The 9,203-nt window shown below is 50.2% G+C and overlaps 1 non-coding gene across 1 annotated transcript; it reads right to left on the bottom strand.

Annotated features, from left to right (window-relative positions):
• Window positions 1-5,386: 5,386 nt before the first annotated feature.
• trnav-uac (transfer RNA valine (anticodon UAC)) lies at window positions 5,387-5,470 on the bottom strand. Its single transcript has one exon. It is a non-coding gene; the product is annotated as a tRNA-Val (tRNA).
• Between the last annotated feature and the right edge of the window lie 3,733 nt (window positions 5,471-9,203).

The following is a 9,203-nucleotide window of genomic DNA, read 5'->3' as shown; positions in this document are numbered from 1 at the left end:
TAACTTAGAAAATTCCTATATCCACGTTTGTCAATGATGCAAAGGCTGGTGGTACGGTAAGTCGTGTAGACAGCAGCATATAATTACAAAGATATATTGATAGATTAAGTGAATGGGCGAAACAGTGGCTGATGGATTTCAACGCAGGTAGGTATATCGTCATTCATTTTAGACCTAAAAAGTAGATCCGAGTATTAATTACATGGTGCAGAGCTCGGAACAGTTGAGTTCCAACGGGGTTTCGGGTCCATGTGCACAGGCCACTGAAATGTAGCAGTAAGGTAGAAAAATAATCAAAAAAATAGAATATAAAGGAGAGGAAGTTATTCTGCAGCTATACAGAGACCTGGTTAGACCACATCTGGAGTTCTGTGTACAGTTCTGGGCACCGCCTGTTAGAAAGGATAGATTGACCTTAGAGGAAGTGCAGTGCACATTCACCAGAACGTTACCAGCGCTCCAATGGTTAAAATATGAGGAGAGATTACATAAACTGGGCTTGTATTTCCTGGAATGTAGAAGGTTGTGGGGATTTGATTGAGGCTTTTAAGATTTTGAAACGAATTGATAAGTTAGATAGAGAGAAACCTTTTTTCGCCGTTGGTGGCAGTCTAGGACAAGGGGACATACTCATAAAATCAGAGGCAGGCCATTCGGGAAAGAAGTTAGGAAACATTTCTTCACACGAAGGTTGGTAGCAGTGTGGAACTCTCTCTCACAAAATAGCAGTATATTGCAGTGATGCGCTATCAATTACTCATAAAAGACTGAGAGTTAAGAGAGTAACTAAAGGCTTTTATTAACAAAAGAATGAAGGTCTGCCTCGAGTGGTCGGCCGGTCCAGAAATACAAAGGGCTGGGGAGCAGTCACCTTTATACTTGGACTTTTGGGAGGTGTCAGCCGAGGCATGTCCAGGCATGTACACAGTGGAATACAAACAGTGGTTTACCACATTCACCCCTTGTTTAAAATTGAGTCCGGCGCGGTGAAGTGTATTAAAAGTTAGTGTATTGGAGTCTCTCCGGAGGTCTTGTCTGCCACTGTGATCGGCGAGGCGACGGCAGGGGTAGTGGAGCTTCCGGCGTCGAGTCCTGCGTAGGCTGTGGCACAGGCGTGTCTTCCTCGTAGATGTCGAGCGGGTCGCGGGGCCCAGGCCTGCCGTCTGCTGGGGCTGGATATCGGATCGTGGGGGGGCGGTGGTAGTGAGTAGTGGGTTACTGCGGCCCCCGAGGGTGCAAGGTCTCTTATGGAGACTGTGTCCTCCCGCCCGTCCGGGTATGCAATGTAAGCATACTGGGGGTTGGCGTGGAGGAGGTCGACCCTCTCGACCAGGGGGTACGTTTTATGGGTCCTCACGTGTCTTCTCAGTAGGACCGGCCCTGGGGACATCAGCCATGGCGGTAGCGATGTCCCCGATGTGGACTTCCTTCGGAAGACAAATATTTTCTCATGAGGGGTGGCGTTAGTGGCAGTGCAGAGCAGTGACCGAATAGAGTGGAGCGCATCGGCGAGCACATCCTGCCAGCGGGAGGTTGGAAGGCCCATAGACTTTAAGGCTAGCAGGGCGGCCTTCCAAACTGTCGCATTTTCTCTTTCCACCTGTCCGTTCCCCCGGGGGTTGTAACTGGTGGTCCTGCTTGTGGCAATACCCCTACTTAGCAGGTACTGATGGAGTTCGTCGCTCATAAACGATGAGCCCCGGTCGCTATGGATATAGCTGGGGAAACCGAACAGGGTGAAGAGGTCGTTCAGACATTTAATGACCGTGGCACTGGTCATGTCCGGGCAGGGGATGGCGAACGGGAAACGGGAGTACTCATCAATAATATTGAGGAAGTACACATTGTGGTCGGAGGAGGGGAGAGGCCCTTTAAAATCAACGCTCAGGCGCTCGAAGGGGCGAGTGGCTTTTATCAGGTGGGCCCTGTCTGGTCTATAAAAGTGCGGTTTGCACTCAGCGCAGACTTGGCAGTTCCTGGTCATGGTCCTGACCTCCTCAATAGAGTAAGGCAGGTTGCGGGCCTTGATGAAGTGGAAGAACCTGGTGACCACCGGGTGGCAGAGGTCATTGTGGAGGGCCCGCAGTCTATCGATCTGTGGCGCTGGCGCAGGTGCCACGCGATAGCGCATCCGGGGGTTCATTGAGCTTCCCGGGCCGGTACAAGATCTCGTAATTGTAGGTGGAAAGTTCGATTCTCCACCTCAAGATCTTGTCATTTTTGATTTTGCCCCTCTGCTTGTTGTTAAACATGAAAGCAACTGAACGCTGGTCAGTGAGCAGGGTAAATCGTTTTCCGGCCAGGTAGTGCCTCCAATGACGCACAGCCTCCACAATCGCCTGGGCCTCCTTCTCAACAGCGGAGTGTCTGGTCTCCGGGCCTTGGAGGGTTCGTGAAAAGAAGGCCACGGGTCTCCCCGCCTGATTGAGGGTAGCGGCCAGGGCAAAGTCGGACGCGTCACTTTCCACCTGGAAGGGGATGGATTCGTCCACTGCCTGCATGGTGGCTTTGGCAATGTCCTCCTTGATATGGTGGAAGGCTAAGCGGGCCTCTGCCGTCAAGGGAAAAGAGGTGGACTTGATCAGCGGACGGGTCTTGTCCGCATAGTAGGGGACCCACTGGGCGTAATAGGAGAAAAACCCTAGGCACCTCTTCAGGGCCTTGAGGCAGTGGGGCAGTGGGAGTTCCATAAGGGGACACATCCGGTCGGGGTCGGGGCCGATGACTCCGTGTTCCACAACACAGCCAAGGATGGCGAGGCGGTTTGTGCGGAATATGCTCTTCTCCTTGTTATATGTCAGGTTCAGGAGTTGGGCGGTGCGGAGGAATTTTTCGAGGTTCGCGTCATGGTCCTGCAAGTCACGGCCGCAGATGGTCACATTGTCCAGATATGGGAAAGTGGCCTGCAACGCATTTTGATCTACCATCCGGTCCATCTCCCTTTGGAAGACGGAGACCCCGTTGGTGACGCCAAAGGGAACCCTAAGGAAGTGATAGAGGCGGCCGTTTGCCTCAAAGGCGGTATACTGGCGGTCCTCAGGGCGGATAGGGAGCTGGTGGTACGCTGATTTCAGGTCAATGGTCGAGAAGACGCGGTACTGCGCGATCTGGTTGACCATATCAGCTATGCAGGGGAGTGGGTAGGTGTCCAGCAGGGTGTAGCGATTTATTGTCTGGCTGTAGTCGATGACCAGGCGCTGCTTCTCGCCGGTCTTAATGACCACAACCTGGGCTCGCCAGGGGCTGGTGCTGCCCTCAATAATCCCTTCCTTCAGGAGCCACTCCACTTCGGTTTTAATGAAAACCCTGTCCCCGGCACTGTATCGCCTGCTCTTTGTGGCGATGGGCTTACAGTCGGGGGTGAGGTTTGCAAACAGTGGGGGGGGGGGTGACTCTGAGTGTGGAGAGGTTGCACCTGGTGCGCAGCGGGCAGTTTGGAAGCTGCTGGCTGCGGACTGTGAGTGGGGGTAGGGGTCCACCGTACGCCATCGTAACACTTTTAAGGTGGCACTGAAAATCTAACCCCAGCAGGAGGGCAGCGCAGAGGTCGGGCAGGACCAGAAGTTTAAAATGATCGTACACAGTCCCGTCGACTACGAGTGTCACCACGCAGTAGCTGCCGATGTCCGCCGACTGGGACTCGGAGGCCATAGAAATCCGCTGGTGCGCAGGCAGGGCTGGGAGAGAGCAACGCCGCACCGTGTCGGGGTGGATGAAGCTCTCCGTGCTCCCAGAGTCAAAAAGGCAGATTGTATCGTGACCATTTACCTTAATGTCCATTGTGGAACTGGCCAGCTGGTGCGGTCTCGCTTGGTCCAGTGTAACGGATGCCAGCGTAGGGGTCGGTGTGTCGCTGCGGGTATCAGATGAGGCGGTGTTGGGGGCCTGCTGCATTCCGGCTGTCATCCAAGATGGTGGCGTCCATGATCCCCATGTGGCTGGAGGCGTCCAAAATGGCTGCTGTACCGGTGGTTCGCACATGGCCAGAGAGGCCCAAGATGGCGGCCCGCATGGCCCACACGCGGCGCTGCTGGGGTTCGGGGTGGCTTTGGCCCTGCAGACACTAGCGTAGTGTCCCTTCTTCCCGCAGCCCGAGCAGATCGCGTTTTTCGCCGGGCAGTGCGCTCTGGGGTGTTTTGCCTGGCCACAGAAGTAGCATTTCTGGCATTGGGGCACTGCTGTCTGGCCTTGGGACACTGCTGCGGTAGTTGGGCCATTGCTGGGGTGTGGCTGGGGTGGCACGGCGCTATGAGGCGGTCCTACCATGTCCCAGGCTGTCATTCCCCGCGGCGTCCACGGTGCAGAGGAGTAGGCATCCATGCCCCGGTAGGCTGCATCCAATGATAGTGCGAATTCAGAGGCCTAGTTGAGGTCGAGGTCACTCTGCTCCAACAGTCGCTGTCGGGTGTAATTGGATCTGTGGCCCGCTACAAAAGCATCCCGGATAAGTTCCTCTGTGTACATGGCGGCCTTTACATCCTTACAACCACAGGGCTGGCCAAGCACAGACAGTGCCTGAAGGTATTCCACGGTCGATTCCCCAGGTTGTTGTTTACGACTCCCCAGAAGGTGCCTGGCGTACACTTCATTCACTGGGCACGTGTACTGGTCCTTGAGGAGCTCGATAGCATCCGCGTACGAGGTCACGTCTTGGATGACCGAGTACACTCGGTGGTTCACTTTGGAGGTCAGGACATCCAGTTTGTCCTCGTCCGATTTGATTGCTGCGGAGGCGGTCAGGAATTTTTCGAAACACTTAAGCCAGTGAGTAAACTTGGTGGATGAGTCCGCCTCCCGATGATCTAAGTCCAGGCATGCTGGTGTGAGGATCTTCTCCATTATAAAAATGTTGTTAATAAAATTGATGCGCTATCAATTGCTCATAAAAGACTGAGAGTTAAGAGAGTAACTAAAGGCTTTTATTAACAAAAGAATGAAGGTCTGCCTCGAGTGGTCGACCGGTCCAGAAATACAAAGGGCTGGGGAGCAGTCACCTTTATGCTAGGACTTGTGGGAGGAGTCAGCCGAGGCATGTCCAGGCATGTACACAGTGGAATACAAACAGTGGTTTACCACATCCAGCTCAACTAATAATGTAAATCTGAGATCGGTACGTTTATGCTACACATGCGTTAAAATGATCTGGAGCCAAAGCAGCTGGATGGAGTTAAGACACAGCTCAGACAGGAATTCAGTGAATGGTGAACAGGCTCAAGGGGCTGAATGGCCTCCTCCGGTTCCTGTGTTCAGCTCACCAATTGGAAATGAAGAAACGCTGTCTTGAAGGGTGAATTATAAATATGGCACCATCCTTTGCAGAGATCATAAGCGTTTTCATACCAAAAATAGCTTTAGCATTTACTTTCAACCTCGCTGCCTGAGCATTTACCAGGAGTGGGATTCGAACCCACGCAGACACACGTTCATTGGATTTGTAAGTCCAATGCCTTAACCACTCAGCCACCCTGCTGATAGAAGCCTACCCGCGCAGTGCTTGAAAATGCGACAAATCCCTTGCTGACTAAGTTTAGTTTTCAGCGCAGAGCAGACTATGCGTCAGCATAATCTGAAAATGTGAGAGGATAAAGACATTTTCTAAAACTACAGACGGTGAATAGCTCAACTGCAAAAGCACAGCAGCTGGACAAGTAACGCATTGAGCTGACCGTTCATAACTAGACAAGAAACCCCTCGGCTTTTAGCCCACAGAACATGTAACCCTCCCGTCAACACTGAAAGCCTTTGAAGGAAGAATGTTAAAATGCAGGTCAAACACCCAGGATCAGCAAGCTCTAAACTGAGCCAGCGCTTAAAGGGTTATATTATAAGGTGCAGAGTAAAATGTTGTGGGGGAGCGATGGGGAGAGTGACCGAGAGAAAGTAATAGTTGGAGGGATAAACAGAGACCCAATGAGAAAAGCTTACAGAAAGTGACTGAGACTGAGTGAGACATACAGAGAGACTGACAGATGGTAAGAACAACAGAAACAGAGAGAAATAGAGCGAATCATAGAGCAAGAAAAAGAGAAACATCACATTAAAGGTGAGAAAGTCCCAGCCGGCTCGGACGAGAATTAATGCCGGGACCTGACGTTTACCGGTGAAAACACAAGCTCACTGAGGGAGAGCATTGTCCCATCATAGAACCACCATAGAATGACGCACTTCCCCCACAGCCCTGCACATTTTTCGCCATCAAGTATTTATCCAATTCCCTTCTGATAGTGACTATTGGATCAGCGATCGGATCTGCTTCCACCAACAGTTCAGACAGTGAATTCCAGATCATAACTACCCTCTGAGTAATAAAACAATCTCATCCTCTGAGTAATAAAACAACCTCATCTCAGCTCGCGTTCTTTTGCCAAAGTAATTAATAATTTAAGGCTCAGGTCGATAGTTTTCTGTCAGGCAAGATAGGGGTTGATTTGGAGTCAAAGCAGGTGGGTGAAGTTAAGATCCAGGTCAGACATGATCTCACTGAATGGCGGAACAGGTTCGAAGGGTTAAATGACCCACTCGTGTTTCTATTTTCTGTCAATCGGCGGAGAGCCTGTTGTAAATGTAGGAACGCTGCCTGGAAATGTGAGATATAAATATTAAAACTTCCTTTCCAATGGTTACAATTCTCGGACAAATTATCACATCCACCGGCAGCAGTGCTCGAAACCAAACGAACTGAAGTACACTCGATCTTTAACAGGAATCCTTCAACCGCCCTGCTGATTTAAACAGCGACGCACAGTTGTACACAATTCAACAAATTCCTTTCACATCAACATACCAATCCATTGATAATGCCAGTGATTTGAAAGCTGCTGTGGAAATAAACAACAGTTACTTTCCAGTTTCCTGCTCCTCATCGTCTCCCTTTCACTGTGGGCGTCCAATCCCTCTACATTCCATCAGCCACCAGGACGGCAGGAGGGCCCTCCGCTTCTTCCTTGAACGGAGGCCAACACAGTCACCATCCACCAGCCCCTCCTCCGCCTGGCTGCCCTTGTATTGAAAATACATTGAACTAATTCTCCTTTGAATCCATTCACTTCAACCAAATAAGCCCAGCTGCTCCCATAGCTAACTTGACGACACTTCCTCCCACCTTGATTCCTGTAAGGGCTCTATTCCTTTTTCTCCGTTTCTCCATCTCCATCGCATCTCTTCTGATGATGCCACCTTCCGATATGTTTTACTTTTCCCTCAACCAAGGACTCCCCTCCACCATGGTGGACAGGACTCTCGACTGTTCCATTTCCCGCACTTCTGCTCTCACCCATTCCTCTTCCTCTCAGAAGCACGATAGGATTTCCCTTGTCCTCACCTTTCACCCCACCAGCCTCCACATTCAACGGATCATCCTCCGCCATTTCCACCACCTCCAGCGTGATCCCATCACCAAACACATCTTCCCCTGCCGTCCCCTTTCAGCAGTCAGCAGAGACTGCTCCCTCTGCGACAATCTGGTCCACTCATCTATCACCCGCCCACACCTTCCCCTTCCCACGACGCCTTCCCGTGCAAGCGCAGGAGATGCAACACCGGCCCTTTTACCTCTTCCCTTCTCACTGTCCAGGGACCCAAACACAACTTCCAGGTGCAACAACGATTTACTTTTCTTCTTGCAATTTAGTAAACTGTACTTGCTGCAGACTCCGCTACATTGGGGAGACCACACAGAGATTGGGTGATTGCTTTGCGGAACACCTCAATTCACTTTTGAAAGTTACTATTAATATGCTTGGATCTCCCTTGTTGATATAATAATGCAAATCTAAGTGAAAGGACGCTGGGATAGTTGGACCAGTGAATCATCTTAAAGCATTCTGACATAAATCATCTTAAATCATGCTAACATTTCCCCCCTTTAGACCCAGAATTTGAGCAATCACTCTGAGCCAATTAACTTTCTTTCTGTCTTTACTGTTGATTTGCTTGGAGTATACAGTCGATTACTGTTACATTGATGTCAGCACACCAAACATGTCCGCATGGCTCCAACGGTTCCTTTGGCCTTATTTCATTGGTTGATCATTATTCCTGAGTTTCCCCGCACTCCAGGCTTGGGAGAGCTCTCTGCTGACCCGGCTCCTTGTTTTTCCTCTTCAATTGTGTAAGGGCTTGTCGAAGCAATGCATACACAATGATCACCAGGAACAGTAGACGGCATTGGAAAATAATTAACAGTTGTGAAATAATTCTGAACAACAGGCGTATCAAGATGTTATTGACTTGCTCCCACCGTGATTTCCTTCCCACTCCCTCTAGCTCTGTTAGCAGGTTTTCATTTTCCTGGTGTAGTTGGTGCAGGTGTTTTACTGTGATCACGGTTCGTTCTCTAATCTATTTTAGTTTTAGTGACGTGCGTGGTGTGGCGGAGGGGCGTCCAGTGGATATCCAAATCCAATCAATATTGTGTCAGTGTCTAAGAGCATATCACCGTGCACTGTGATGTTAGTAACATTATGCTTGATCACTGGTATCAGGATCTCATGATCTATCTTGGTGACCTGGGTTGGTTCAAAGCAGAAAGAGGAGTGGGTGACAGGGCAGGTGAGGGGTCTGTATTCACAGAGGCTGCGGCCGTAGTGACACAATAGCGCCCCTGTGCGACACAACTAGTATTAGTTTATCTCTGGTGCCAGCATATTACAGACATGGTGCAATTTGGAGTTTCTTAATTCCAAACAAGACCCCCATAGTGTTTCATTAACTTCCCTCAGGTGATATCAACACATCCTTTGATTAAAGATCATTTTGCCATGTCTGGCACTGTCTTTCCTTCATTTACTTGAACCATGTACGGTGGGAATGGCTGATATTCATAATGCAATTTCTCTTCCAATATCAGAACTGATTCTACTGACCATACTTTTATGGATATTGGGTCGCTTGTATTGTCAGGGCAGGAATGCTCCCTCCCAGACCCTTCAGTTTAGCATGGCACGGGTGAGTCGTAGCCCAGACTCTGCCCAACCTCCTGAGTTCACAAATGGAAAGCGTGACGTCGACACCTTCCATTCTGCCAGCTGTTTATTTGTCACAAAGTTGGGGATTAGGTTGTTCTTGATATCACCCCATCCCCGGTGTATTGGGGGAAAGAAGGAATACCCCATACATGCTACAAGCAACTCCCTTTGAGGCGTCAATTGAAGCCTGAGCATCCTCTTGGATGGTGCACTAATTTTGACCTGCAGTTTATGTTC

Source organism: Somniosus microcephalus, unplaced genomic scaffold, assembly GCF_052327205.1.
Source record: "Somniosus microcephalus isolate GS21.2 unplaced genomic scaffold, FLI_Smic_1.0 unresolved_chr1, whole genome shotgun sequence".
In the NCBI taxonomy this organism is placed as follows: Eukaryota; Metazoa; Chordata; class Chondrichthyes; order Squaliformes; family Somniosidae; genus Somniosus; species Somniosus microcephalus.
The sequence above is the reverse complement of the archived record's forward strand: the minus strand, read 5'-3'. Positions and strand labels throughout refer to the sequence as shown.